Source organism: Solanum dulcamara, chromosome 11 (genome assembly GCF_947179165.1).
Source record: "Solanum dulcamara chromosome 11, daSolDulc1.2, whole genome shotgun sequence".
Taxonomy (NCBI): Eukaryota; Viridiplantae; Streptophyta; class Magnoliopsida; order Solanales; family Solanaceae; genus Solanum; species Solanum dulcamara.
The window spans coordinates 62,136,743-62,151,129 of NC_077247.1; the positions used below are offsets into that span (position 1 = coordinate 62,136,743).

Sequence of the window (14,387 nt, forward strand, 5' to 3'; positions counted from 1 at the left end):
ATATCAAAATTTCTTCTGGGAGTGAATAGACAATTGTTAGGTCTATAGTGATATGCCCTTTCAACTAGATTGAAATCGAATTGAGGGCTCTTCTTCTACTCGCTCTGTGGAGATCTCATGAACTAAAATCTAACAACGACAAAACAACAACAACATACCTAGTATAGTTCCACAAGTGAAATTTATGGAGGTAGAATGTACACAGACCTTAACTCTAAATTGTTATATGGTGAGTTTGTTTCTGATAAACATTTGATTTAATGAAAGCAAAATCACAACATTAATCTCACGCACTAAAACCTAGCTCAAAAAATTATGTGAACTCACAAATTTATTTTTTAATATTCTCCTTTACAGTAAGAAAATTATTGTGGTTAGTGCTCTTCATTACTTTTGCTATTAATTGCACAAGATAAGATTGTTAAGATGAAATTTGAATATATCCTAAATAGTTGTGAAGTTTCTTATTGCTTTTTGATTCTCATACACTAATTTAGACATAGTAACTTTGACAACCGGGTTATTACCTTATCTTCTTGTTGTATATAAACAATTTTGGGATGAACATCAACTCGCTCATCCCTTTGAAAACATATGAAGCAGGAACCAATATAAGTTATGTGGTATTCAAATGATTCATCACGAGCTTGAGGCATGTAGCAAATACCTAAGAGATCCTTGCATTGACAAAAGTGTTTTTGGAAGATGACATGTACAGCCTGAGAATAGAGCTGTCTTTTTTGAACCATTTTCTTATTTCCTTGGAAATCATTTCGGAAGATGTCTGCATTTGAAGGAATCTTATTAGCAGGTTGTAGATTTTATTCTCCTCTCAACATGTTTTGGTAATTTTGCGGCATCAAAATGGTATTGACTTTGAATGGCTAAACTTTCTCATATTTTAGGTCCTCTCTTCGTTGTTATATTTTATACTTCAATTAACTTCTTTTTATCCTTGTGCTATAGATAGCTGCAAAAATTCATTTAGTCGTTATTGTATCATGTTATCACCAAAATACTAAGAGATCCTTCTTCATTTGTATACTCTCCTAACCAAAAATGTATTGAGGCTTAAGATGTTACCTTAGAAGTCTAATGAACCAATAAATCTGAAAACTCAAATCATGCATTATTGCCATTGTAAAATATGCTTTCCCTCAATGTTGTTTACTTGGAAGATTCCCATCCAAGTTTATACAAATAACATTCTGCAAGAGTTCCACGGCTTGTTTATGATCAGAATTATATTTTGATTGTCTTGATGATTATGTTTTTTTGAGTGAAGGGTCAAAAACATACTTAGAGTATTTCGGTTTTTCGAGTTTCATAACTAATCTATCACCAACTATTTATCAAAACACACTTCAATTATCCATTGTTCCCATATAACACCTGAACAATGGGATATTTCAAGTAGGAAAAGGGAACAACTTGTAGTTGAGGTGCGTTTTGATACATAGTTGATGATAGTTCAGGCGGGAAACTCAAAAAATCGAGTTCTTTAGGTGTGTTTTTGATCCTTCAATCTTTCTCTTTGTTTGAAGGTTGCTACATAATCTAGAAAAGACATTTACCTTTATAGAATATTTGATGTTTTTCACTCTAGAAAACCTATTTCTCCAAGATAAATATTTATCTCTTTGGTCGTGACTTTCATTCATTTACATTAAGTAACAATATTACTGATCAAATTTTCCATTTATCATTTGACATTGGCAGATAGTGATGAATTGGCGATAGTAACATTCCAAGTCAACATTTTGTCAGGTCTTTCATTAAGAGAACAATATTGTTGAGTTTATTGCCCTTTTTCTCTGTCCAATAACTCCATTTCTTAATCATTACGTTAGTTTGATAGAGCGGCAACTGATATACTCTCCTAATAATAGGATTTAGTTATTTGCAATTTCAAAGCTTAAAATCTAAAAATCAGTATCTGCATTCAGTTGTATTTTATGCAACTACAGTATGCTTTGTAATCTCTTTGTATGCCTTTTGTTTTAGTTTTCTTATTAGTATAACATTGTTAGAGATAGATGCACAAATCAATCGCGAATTTGAAATAGAGTTACTTGAGCTAAATTCTATATTTAATTTTTAAGAAATCTATTTTTTATGTATAAAATATTAATTTATAATCTCATAGCTTAGGATTAAAATTTCGAATCATAATCTAAATCGACCTATGAAAATTGAATAAATTAAATAATATCAATGGAATAGAGTACTCTTATTTGAAAAAATACATAAGTACTACGATAAAAAACACTAAAAATAATATATTTGGTGTTAATGAGTTTCTTTTCCGCGGGTATTAACTAGTTCGAAAGCTATAAAAGAGACACCACCTACACATTTTAGAACTCATCACCATCATATTACAGAAGCCCGCCTATCATATACGCTACCGGCGCATCTTAGAGTACGCCACCGGAATGCTGATCTTAACTGCCTCGGTGACGATGTCCGATGAAAACCCAAAACCCTGCTTAAGTCTTCCGCTGATCTGTCTGCAGTTTTCCAGAAAGAACTTGTTGGTAATCAATTTTTCCGGCGACCAGGTAATGCTACTGTTCTTCCCATCCATTAAAAAAGAAAGAAGGAAAATTCGAGAACTCGGTGAAGTTATACATGGGTATTCTTGGAACCCTAAATCAGATTATCTTGGAATTCGAGACCTTGATTAACTTGGAATTCTTGCATGCATTCTTTTTAAGAAAAAAAATCAAGAACTTGTAGTTTTCAAGAATATTCTTAAATGCATATTTTAAGGAAATCAAAGAAATTGTAGTTTTCAATAATATATTGGCATTGCACCTATCAAGAAATCTTTTGAAGAAAATTATGTTGTTAGTCTCGCAGTGTGTGTCAAGAATTTGTTTTTTACTTTTTGAACAGCCTGGATGTTTCAATACTTCTTATGATTTACTAGGTAATGAATGGAAATTTGTGGAGTTGTTTTGGTAGTTCAATTATAAAAAGTTGTGATTTGTGTATTTTGAATGAAGACAGTCAATTGGACAGACTTTCGTAAATGCCCTCAGTGGCCATTTTCCTTTGTATGGTCTAGAGTTTTTTATTTTTTAACATGGTCTAGATTTTTTGATTTTGTGCCAGGTAAGAGAATGGGGAATTGCATGTTTTCTGATTTTTTTGATGTGTTGAGGATCGATAGAGGTGGGCTGCTGAGAATATGGCAAGTCGTGCTTATATGCAGATTTAATCACTTAGACGAGTCTCACAAAAGGCAGTGAACGGTGGGGCTCTTCAATGAGTTCTTATGTTCCTTTGTTTGCTACTTCTGATGACGATGTCATATCCTTTATATGAAAATTGATATACCTTTTCTCCTTGTAGTATGCTGTTCCGTTCGTATATCACAACTCTATTACTTTTTTCCATGAGATTTATGGGACTGTTCTTTTTATGTTTGTTATTCTTATAAGTAGTTACTCCTAGTTTGAACTTATCCCACTTTCCATCAGGTATCTGTTGCTATAGGCATTGGGACCTTCTATGTGAAGGTGGATGACGATGGTAAGTTTTAGTTTCTTTGACATTGATCTAATATATTTTGATGTGCAGAAAGTTCTGTTCAATTTATTATTTAATTCATCATCTGAAGTTGTACTTTCTTTTGAAGGATGTGGTGTTTCACGAGATGGACTGGTGCTGATGGGAGAAAAGTATGGTAATCTTTTTGCAAAATGTTGGACTGCCATCAACTTTTTTATAGTATTGATGATGTTGCTGAACATAATTTCTTTTGCCTGACAGCTATGATGTTCATAACTTGGACTGACTGTTCTAGTCTATAGGATTGCATGCATTACTCATCTGATAAGCTGTTTGACAGTTTGTTGTTCACCCACATTCTCAAACCTTTTACTACACTTTATAGCTTATTCTCTTCAATAATCTTATTCCTCCCTCTAAAGGATATATGCCTGTCTAAATGTGGAAACAAAGCATGACAAGCACTTCTTCTCAGACTAGTTATTCCATTCTGAGGAATCAATTACAGTTTATATCAGTTCAGTGCACCATTTTGTTAAAAGCAAGAATGATTATTGAGGATTTAATGTTTTCAAGTGTCATTTGTGCTCACTGTCTCTTAAGGTCCTTTTTATGTTTTAAGTGGGTTGATTATACAAAGTGAATTATGAAATGTAACTTATAAGGGAAGAGCTTTTTTGTCCTAATACCATTAGTAACATGACAATGCTAGAGGTTCTCTCTTTTTGAATTATAAGGCCTTGAAGCTTGAATAGCTGCCAACTTAATTTGGAAAGCTATTCATGATATCATTCATGTTTTAGGAAATACTCCGCTAGCTAACAAGATTCTCTTGCACATGTTTCATAAGAAAATAATTGTTTTCTTGATACTACAGGTTCCATGTTATTTTTGTGCGTCAATCTAACTGATGTTGATCTTTTAGAATTGCTTCAACAGGTTAGTCCATCTACACTAACTAGCTCTCATACTTCACTCCTTCATTTAATTAACTCTAATCTTTCTCATGTGGAATGGTGCTGATAGGAGAAAAATATGATAATCTTTTTGCAAAATGTTGGACTACCATCAAATTTTCTATTGTACTGATGTTGTTGTACATAATTTCTTTTGCCCGACAACTATGATGTTCATAACTTGGACTAGTTGTTGTAGTCTATAGGATTTCATGCATTACTCAACTGATAAGCTGTTTGACGGTTTGTGTTCATTAGATTTTTTTTCCGCCAATGTTCTTTTATGTGTTGTTTGTGGTTTTACTTGTAATTGGGCAAAACTTGTACGACTGTACACAACACAAAATATTGATGCTTACATTTTGGTTTTGCTTTTATTATAAAATGTTCATGTACATCTCTTTCCTGGTGCTTCATTTACAATAAAATACTTTCTTTACCTGTACCGCCTCCCCAAAAGAAAAGGAGCAGCTTTGGGAGGGAAGGGGGGGGGGGGAGATGAAATATATTTTTTATAAATATATTTTTTATTGATCACTACTGTATCTAGAGATGTTTTGATTATTTATTCTAGCTGAAGTTGAGCTGGAACATACATATTGGTTCTTAGGTACTTCTAGCCCAGCTTATGGAGACATTGACCTTGTGCATTTCAGTTTCGCTGAAACAGGTCCAGTGTTTCACACGCCGCCTCCATGTTTTATTGTAATTCAGGTCAGTAGTACCTTCTAATCGATCTGCTCTGCTATACAATAAGTAATATGCTCATGAAACCAAAATACAACTATAGATGAGCTCTGCCTTCCAATACAAAATGTGTACTGGAGATTGAGCACATATAAAAACAATGTTGTACGTGATATCATTTAATAAAATCTTTAAATGTAATTGTTTTCCCTATGTCTCCAGGAGTCAGACAAAGGATACTGGCATGTACCAACTGCCTCACAACTTGAATCTGAAGAGGAAAGGACGTGGTTGTGCATTAGGCATGCCAATTCACCTTTGGCAAATCAAAACTCTGCCAGTGTAAACATATGTAAGTGCCTTTTACCAAAAAAAATGGTGAACCGATATAAGATAGTGTTTTGTGAAGTCTGACGGATTGACCAACTGACCTAAATGCCAAATTTGGGTCAAATATCCTCCAAAAATCCCATGTACATGTTGAGAATATCATCTTCTCAACTTACTGATCCCCATTCCTTATTATTGTTTTCTAGCTAAAAGAGTGAAATATCAAAAGGACACTGGATATAGCCTTAGGATTTGAATGAATGATTTGAACTCAAAAACTTCGGACTTGCTGTATTTTCAAACTTCCCCTCCCCAAGTCTATGAAATCTCAATTACTTATAAATTTATGTGTCATATACACCTTTCTGTTTGTTGTCCGTTCTTCTGTTTTGTTGTATATGCAATATTGCGTGAAAGAATTATTGGAGACTCTCTAATAAACAACCTTGGAGATTGAATGTTAAAAATAAACTTAATTTTAAGGTATCAATGTATTGGTCAACTGTTGTCTAAAAATCAACAACTTATGGGAGCTGAATCAGGTTCCACCCACAGGTATTTCCAATCAACCAATTAATGTGAAATCAAATTCATGACCAAATTAGCAATAAAACACCGACATGCACTTCAGAAATCAAGTAGAAAACTTCCCAAAATTCAAGATGTGGCAAAATCTATTCTGAAACACATGAACGGCTGAAAAAACAAAGGTAGTTCCAGTGAGCTTCGTGATTCCAGATTTCTAGCAAGTTCAGTTCTGTATCTTTTTTGAATTTCATGAGTACCTGTTAATTTTCATATGCAACCAATTGTGCAGTGGCTATGTTCTTTGTTATTTTTACAGACGGTGGCTATGTTGCTCAAATTCCCAGAAAATGTTTTGCTCCCTTTCTCTAAATTACTTCCATTTCTCATTCCTTTACTTGCAATCTGCTTGGTTGATTTACTTCACTAATCTCATCTTTGTACAAGTTTTAAGTGAACACTCATGTGACTGGTAAATTGGTGATGCTTTTGTATCTTATATTAATGACTACTTTTTGAATTTGATCCCCAAGGTATGCTTGGATTGGAGAAAGTCTGTAGTCTCAAGATATTTCTCTTTTGGACACATGTGGCATGCTTAAAAATCTGATCCGGGATTAGCAGCAAGTGGTTATATTGAGAATTAGAGTTCTGATTGCGAGCAATTAATTGAAGTGTTATAGCTGAGTATCATAGTTTCTGTAAACTATACAAAGATTTGAATATTTTTTGGCATGTGTTCTTCTATCTTTTCACATTATAATAAGAATGCCCCCGTGATTGTTCTTAGCTATTTTTTGCATTACAGGAGTTACATTCTTAGAAGTTGGTGTATCTAATATTCTACCATCCAAACAACTGATGTGCAACGTCTTCGAGGTAGGTTCTCTTGTCATTAATATGGAGATCCAGATTAGCAATGATGTGGCCTACTAGAATGATCAAAAGTTGTCTGGGGACAATCCCTGTTACATCAATACGAGTTTCCTTGCATTGGCTCTAATAACTTTTATCTCGGACTACCTCTATTCCCTTCTTTCTTTAGCTATGGTGAACAAAGATTTGAAATACAAAGTTCCATTCTCTGTTTTTTTGGTACGTCGGACTCATATTACAGGTCGCTACCAATGAAACATTTCATGTCTTCTTCTAATGTCTTATGGTGTGATGTTTCCAGAGGTGTGACATATACCTTACTCAAATCTAACTCCATTGGGCTGTTATACAATACCAAACACATTTAGAAGAAATGGAATAAGTAGAAGCTAAAATGATTAATACTTTCAAATCTTACAAATTATATCATACACATTAGAATTATGCCCTTGATGAGTTGCAAACACCCGATAAAAGCTATTCTGAGACTGTCATCCTTATATTGGCATTTTGTGTTATAGCTAAATATCCAATACCACTGTCCTGATAGCTAATTTATGTCTTTTTCCTCGTTTTGCTTGCGATTGGACTCGCTAATGTGTTCAAAGATTAGAAGACGATTAAAATCCTCATTGTGGTCTATCTAAATCTAAAGAGCATGCAGAAGTTGCAACACCAGAAGAAACCCACAGATTGTGTTGTTGTGGTTGAAGAGCTATGGTTTGTGATTTTACCTTTTGAAAAATTGTATGTTGATTAATGTGTGTTCTACTTTATTATTATTCAGTTTGTTCAATTGGTTGTGTGATATATTTAGGTGGAAAGCTTCGAATTTTTCAGCTCTCAAAAGAACGGGCCTGTGTCATTCTTCAATGTATAGAATCAGAAGTTGTTGTCTTGCGGTAAGCTGAAGCACGTAAAAGAGTTACCAAGGTGGAAATAGGCTGTCAGAACATGAGAAGCTTCAAAAACTTGTTTTAAGTTGCACATAATATTGATTAGTATAAGTAAAACCTATACTTTAGATCCAAAGTATATGTGAACTTAAACATTTATTAACAAATGTGTATGCATTAGTATATTTGTCAGATCAATATTTGCCTAAGTAGAAGTGAAAAAAACAGTAGGCGGAGAATCTGCAAAATCAATTGATGTATGCTATTTTTGGGCGACTTAAATAAGGTAGAGTTGCAGAAGGCTTTTCATCTTTATAGTTGAATTGGATGTCGTTGGATTAAATTAATTCAATTTCCTTTTGCTCTGTGGCTATTGTGAAAGTTAGTTTTGTATAATTGTATAAATGTAAGTTGCAGTGTTGGGCCCATGCTAAGCACGGCCACATGCCATCTAATTTGGAAAGAAATATGACGTTAATAGTGTGGCCAATGAACCTCTCGTGTGGTCCAGGGATGTCAATGTTTCAGACTCCTCCATTCTTGGATATCCAAGACTGCATTTGGTGTTCCAAACAATTCACACTTTGGCACCCCAAGATTTGATTCCTATTCCTTTGGCCAACCAGCAGTATCCATGTCAGAGAGCAAAGGCTTACATTAGTGTCCTTTTTCTCATGTATTGGAGCAGATGCTATAAGATTATATAATGTTCAATGTGCATTACTATATGCTCTACATTGATCTGAAATCCATGTTGCTCTTTTGTTAATTATTAGTACCAAGTACTATTTGTTCTTATTTTATATTGTTGGATATCCTAAGTGCTTAATCTAAGATCAAATTTGCAAACCAGGTAACGGAAGTACAACACCTTTGCTCAAGAGCTCTGATTTTGGAAAGTCTGCATTTGGTTAATCAGAAAGGAAAGTAGAACAACATAATACATTGCAACTCCAGAGAAAGATAGACCCGGTGGTGCAAACATTCAATCCATTTGTGGAATGCAGACTTATCAAGATAAAAGCCATGACGAGTTGAGGTTTGAGGACTACCAGTTAGGTGCTAAAGGTATCCTTAAATGTTCTCATATATTAACAACATGCTTTTTAATTTCTCCACTTGTGCATTCTTGATAACTGAATCTGGGCATGTTACTTTCGTCTTCTTCTTTTTCGGTAATGTGTTTATGCTTCTTTGTGGGTCTCATATGTTGGTTCAAATTAGTTGATATATAGTTTATGTGGTTTCATTTATTCTTCTCCATATCCATGATATATACTTGAGAACATGAAGATCTGCTTCTATATATTGAGAACACTTTTTACTTCCAGCAATTTTTCATGTTTATTATCGCGAAGAGTTCTTGGTATTACACTCTCTCCTTTTCAATTTTTTTGTCCGGTTTTGACTTGCTGGAATTTAAGAAAGTAAGGAATACTTTTGAATCTTGTGGATTTGAAATAAAGATATGTAGAATATACCGAAATGTCCTTTAATCTTTTGGTCTTAATCATGCCATGTGAAAGTTGGAATTATAGAGTTGCCAATACAGGAAAGAAACATTCTCTTTTAAATGGACTAAAAAGAAAAGTAAGACAAACAAATTAAAACGGAAGAAGTTCATAGACTACCATAAATGACCAGGTGGACAGATAGATAGTGTGCCCTCGTATTACTCTGGAATACTAGTAGTATTCTTATTAAACTGCCCTTTGAAAAAAACTATCCTTAAGACTTTAAAAATTTTAAAGCTTGGTGCAATCTTTCGAAGTGCTAGTAACTTAATTAAAAATTTGACTACCTATTGTCACGGTATTTATTCATCTTATATGGATTCAGATTCTGCTTCTTCAAATATTTTATTTCTACCTTTATGTGTGCATATCTTCCTGTAATTAAGTTGATTAAACGAATTCTTTGGCTCTGTCCAAATACACTCAGAAGAAAGACCGCTGTTGCATAGGAATGATCTACATACACTCGTTGAATATGTTATTCCCATGATTTCTCTGCCAATTGATATGTACAGCTTTCCTTATCGCCTGTGGTCCAGGTGAGGATTGAGATATGTAGATGCTACACCCAATACTGCCAATTTCATGAAAGGGGAGATCATATTTACTTTTCTAGAGCAGCGAGGCGGCTTTGGAATTGGCTGAAAAGCTAAATCTGCTCCTTGTGAAAGTAGCTATGAACATTGAGCTGTACTTTTCTCCATAAATGTCGGTAATAACTGCAATATCTCAGTGGGATTTCTTGTGCCAACTATGGATGCCTTGTAGTTGTCTTTAATTAGTGATTAGCAAATAAATGCAATCTGTTTACCTAACTGCAGGGACATTAGCCTTTAATGCAGCAATGAATGCTACATCTAATCAAACACAAAGCATATCTCCGGGCTCATCCACTTTACAAACATTTGGAAAGAAATATGACGTTAACAGCGTGGCCAAGGAATCTCTGATGAGGGATGCCAATGTCTCAGACTCCTCCATTCTTGGATATCCAAGAGCTCCTGCATTTGGTGTTCCAAGCAACTCACACTTTGCCACCCCAAGATTTGATTCCTATTCCTTCGGCCAACCAGCAGTATCCATATCAGGGAGCAAAGGTTTACTTTACTTTATGTCCGTTCAATGTGCATTACCATATGCTCTACATTGATTTGAAATCCATGTTGATCTTTTGTTAAATATTAGTACCAAGTACTATTTATTCCTACTTCATATTTTTGGATATCTTAAGTGTTTAATCTTTAGATCAAATTTGCAAACCAGGAAAAGAAAGTACAGCACCTTTGCTCAAGAGCTCTGGTTTTGTAAAGTCCGCATTTGGTATTAATCAGAAAGGAAGCAGAACAGCATCATACATTGCAACTCCAGATATAGATTGCACAATACCTGATGGTGCAAAAATTCAATCCATTTGTGGAATGCAGACTTATAAAGATAAAAGCCAGGAGGAGTTGAGGTTTGAGGACTACCAGTTAGGTGATAAAGGTATCCTTAACTTGTTTTCTTATCTGTAGCTAACAAAGAAATTTACCTTGTATTTGATTAACTTTTTTGATACTTCATGGATGACTTTGCAGGTCAGAGATGTGGTTCTTCATGTGGTATTTCCGGTACACAGGGATTTGGTATCATCGACAACACACGGCCTTTCATATCACCAGTATTTAACCAAGCAACTGTTGATCAACTTTTTTATTCCCTTTTTCCAAGTACATTTGTAGTGGAAAGAGCAGAGGTTGACTCTCTATCAGATGAAATTTCTACAGCAACTGCATCTACCCCATTTCCGAAGTCACAGTCCATTTCCCATATATTTCCCCCCAATACATCATTGTTAAACTCTTGTGGCACTGGAAGTAGAGTGGAATCTACTGCCTCAGATGTTTCTTTTTCTCCGTGGATCCATTCAAGGCCGTTTGCACCTTTAAATCCATCTTCCAATTCTTCCACTACCTCCACCTTTTCTCCATTAAGGAATCCATGGTCTTTATCAACATCTGTCCCTCTATCTCCATGTTCAGTCTCACCTTCCACATATCCTTTGTTAGCAAAATCATCTGCCCATGTTTTTGGTCAAAAGAACACTTTTTCTCCCACTCCTGTTTTAACTACAGGAGGCGCTCCACAATCCACATTATGCTTGAATTGCCTAAAGTAGTCTCAGCCTACTCCACCAGGACTTTGTAATGTTTCAAGTACTCCACTTGCTGTGAGTCAAAATACTGTAAGTGTTTCTCAACGTATATGCAATTAGATCTCATTTATATATCTCTGCCATTTGCTTTCTGTCATAAATAATATAAAAGGCACCTTGTAGTCTATAAAATCGGTAAAGGACTTCTATTGTGATGTTGTACATCTAAGTTGTTGCTACTCTTGCAGCCTCTGTTCTTTGGTCCTCTGCAGCCAGAAATGACTCCTAAAGTTGGAGCAACACTTCCAACAACCAAAGCTTCTCACCATCAACAGGTACTTAATGCAGTATGTCTTGCTCTTTTTGAAGTTGTTAGTATGTTGGATTGTAATCCATGTAACTAATCCTCCCAGCACCTGTTTTTTTTAAGAAGGTGCTAATTGCTCAGAAATTGGACGTGGAATTTGTCAGCCAAGTATCAATGACAAACTTAACCATCTATTGTTTTACTTTACTGCGTGTGTTATTAATTGCCTAATTTTGACTTCTAGACTTTCCCGACATTCTTTTTATTTCAGTTGCCTCAGTTATTACTTCAGAGTCTCGTTTTAACCTGATCGTTTTATTCTTCTTTTGTCTCTTCTTTTTTTTGCCTCTGCGATCCTTTTATTTGTACTTTCTCATGCAGTAGCAATACCTTAACATATTTTCAGGTCTTACTTTTCGAGAATCATGGAAGTGAATGCGTCACCAATTAGGCCTCCTGCTGAAATACAACCTTCAGTCCAAATCTCGGTTGAGCACCCGAATTTGGCAACATCCATCCTGTATGGAATTTCTAGTTTACCTGTAAGTTTCACATTTCTGAACAACTAATTATAATTAATGTTGCTGCTTGATGTGTTCACTGGTCCCAAACCAAGTATCATACTCACTAGCAGTTACATGATGTTACTGGGATGTCTCATTACTATTGCTATAAATGTTATGCACCTTGAATGACAGATTTATTTATTACCTTTATTGTGTTGTAATTACTGATGCTTTCTTGTCAAGGTAGATGTAACTGCGTCTAGTTGCTGGCCTTTGGCTTTATATTTGTTCGATTTTACTGCATCAAGTAGGTTTATATCAATTAATTCCAGTATTTCTCCAATAAGATATAAACATCAATATAAGTTCCAAACAAACTCTTCAAAGTATCAGGCATGATTATGTTTTTATAGCTTCACTTTGATTTTTAAACTCATATTGGTTATGTTTAAGGTGAATACAAAGGTTATAGGCTATTATGAAAGATTCTCCTTTTGTAAGTTGCAGGTTTCTAACAACCCTGCTCCGGTCAGACGAAGATCTGCGTTGATAATTCGGCATTCATCTCTAAGTCAGCATAGGTTGCCACCTCAGAAATACAAACCTACAAGTGATAAACCAAAGGTGAGAAGTATAATTTTATGTGAAACATGTTTAGTAGTTAGTGGGCATGCTTTGTTTGATGGACCAAAAGTTTAAGTCAAATAAGATAAAACACAGATCATATGCAAAGATTGCAAGTAGGGGTATTCTTTTGGTGAAAAATGACAGGACAGTCCATATTTTCCTCTAATCCAAGTGAAACACTGGAAAATTTAACAGGACTATAATATTTGTTTATGTAGGTACTCTTTTTAATGGATAACGAAAACATTTCTGGTGTACTAAGGACAGAATTCATCATTATTCCAAGGGATAATCCAAGGGACTGGGTTCGTCCTACCTCAGAATTTTCACTGGGGGTTGATTCATCTATGAATAGTAAGCTTTCTTTTTTAACAAGCATTCCTTTCGTTGATTGGTTCAGGTGGTTTCTATTAAATGCATAAGTCACTTATCATAGTTACGTGTAATGTTTTAATGGATTACTTAATATCTAGTATCACTTTATGCCTGCTCCATCAAGATCCCATTTCCTTAAAGCTCAATGCAGGGAATCTCTAATAGTTCAAATTATCAAATTAAAACCAATTAGCTTCATGGATTGGTGATTCTTTGCAAGACTTTGGACACTAGAAAAATTATCGTATGTTATCTATTTGAGTATATCCGAGGATATAAAAGTTGACTTGCTATTTTACAAGTTTCAAGAATTATGAACCAAACTAACCAAGTTTGCTATTTAATTGCGTAATAATTCCCTTTTCTGTTTAAAATGTAGGGATGCATGACAGAGACAAAGGTGATAAGCCCAATTTAGAGGCTGAAGAGATGCATCTTGTTAATTGTGGTGATAAGTCCAACTGATATATTTTTACAATTTGCTCACTTTGAGTCTGTCCCATTTACTTCTTTTGTGCTTATTCTGTCTTAGTAGTAGTCTTCCACCTTCTCCTCGTCCATGAACATGATAAATATTAGGGTGGGAACATTAAACTTTCAGATAATTTTATAAAGATGTGTTCAGTCCAATTAATTAGTAATTAGTATTTTTAATTTATATTATATTTTTTTATATGATAGAGATATAATCTTTTCGTTCTGTTTTGTAAAATTTAAAATTTTGGGCCATTTTTTTTATATAAAATATAAATTTATAGGATGTTGTGTGGTTCTGAATTAATATCTCAAATGATGTGATAAGTTTTATTGCTGGAAAATAATTATTTTTAATATGAACAAAATAGTGAAATAAGAATAAGAAACTCAAATAATGTTAACCTATTTTAAAAATCATTAATAAAAAGGGCATTTTTTGTATCTATTTTATTAGTTGAAAAGTCTTTTTGAGCTAAAAATCTAACGATAGAAATATTTTGAACAAAAAATATAGTAAAATATAAAATGACCCATTCTAAATAATTCTGATAAAAAACATATATTTCTCTTATGTTCATTTGATTTCTTGATTTGTTTTTCGTTGTTTTGAATTTTCTGGCTTTCTACATTGTGGCTTGGTGAGCTCATTTTTTTTTTTCAT

General features: G+C 34.2%; 1 long non-coding RNA gene and 1 pseudogene across 1 annotated transcript; both read left to right on the forward strand.

The window, feature by feature from the left end:
* Nucleotides 1-435: 435 nt before the first annotated feature.
* Nucleotides 436-8,633, forward strand: LOC129874426 (uncharacterized). The gene is made up of 11 exons (XR_008762883.1): nt 436-811; nt 2,385-2,561; nt 3,486-3,537; nt 3,644-3,691; nt 4,394-4,455; nt 5,083-5,186; nt 5,382-5,511; nt 6,548-6,893; nt 7,499-7,610; nt 7,708-8,072; nt 8,204-8,633. It is a non-coding gene; the product is annotated as an uncharacterized LOC129874426 (long non-coding RNA).
* A 96-nt stretch (nt 8,634-8,729) lies between these two features.
* On the forward strand, nt 8,730-13,907 carry LOC129874423 (nuclear pore complex protein NUP98B-like; annotated as a pseudogene).
* The last annotated feature ends 480 nt before the right edge of the window (nt 13,908-14,387 follow it).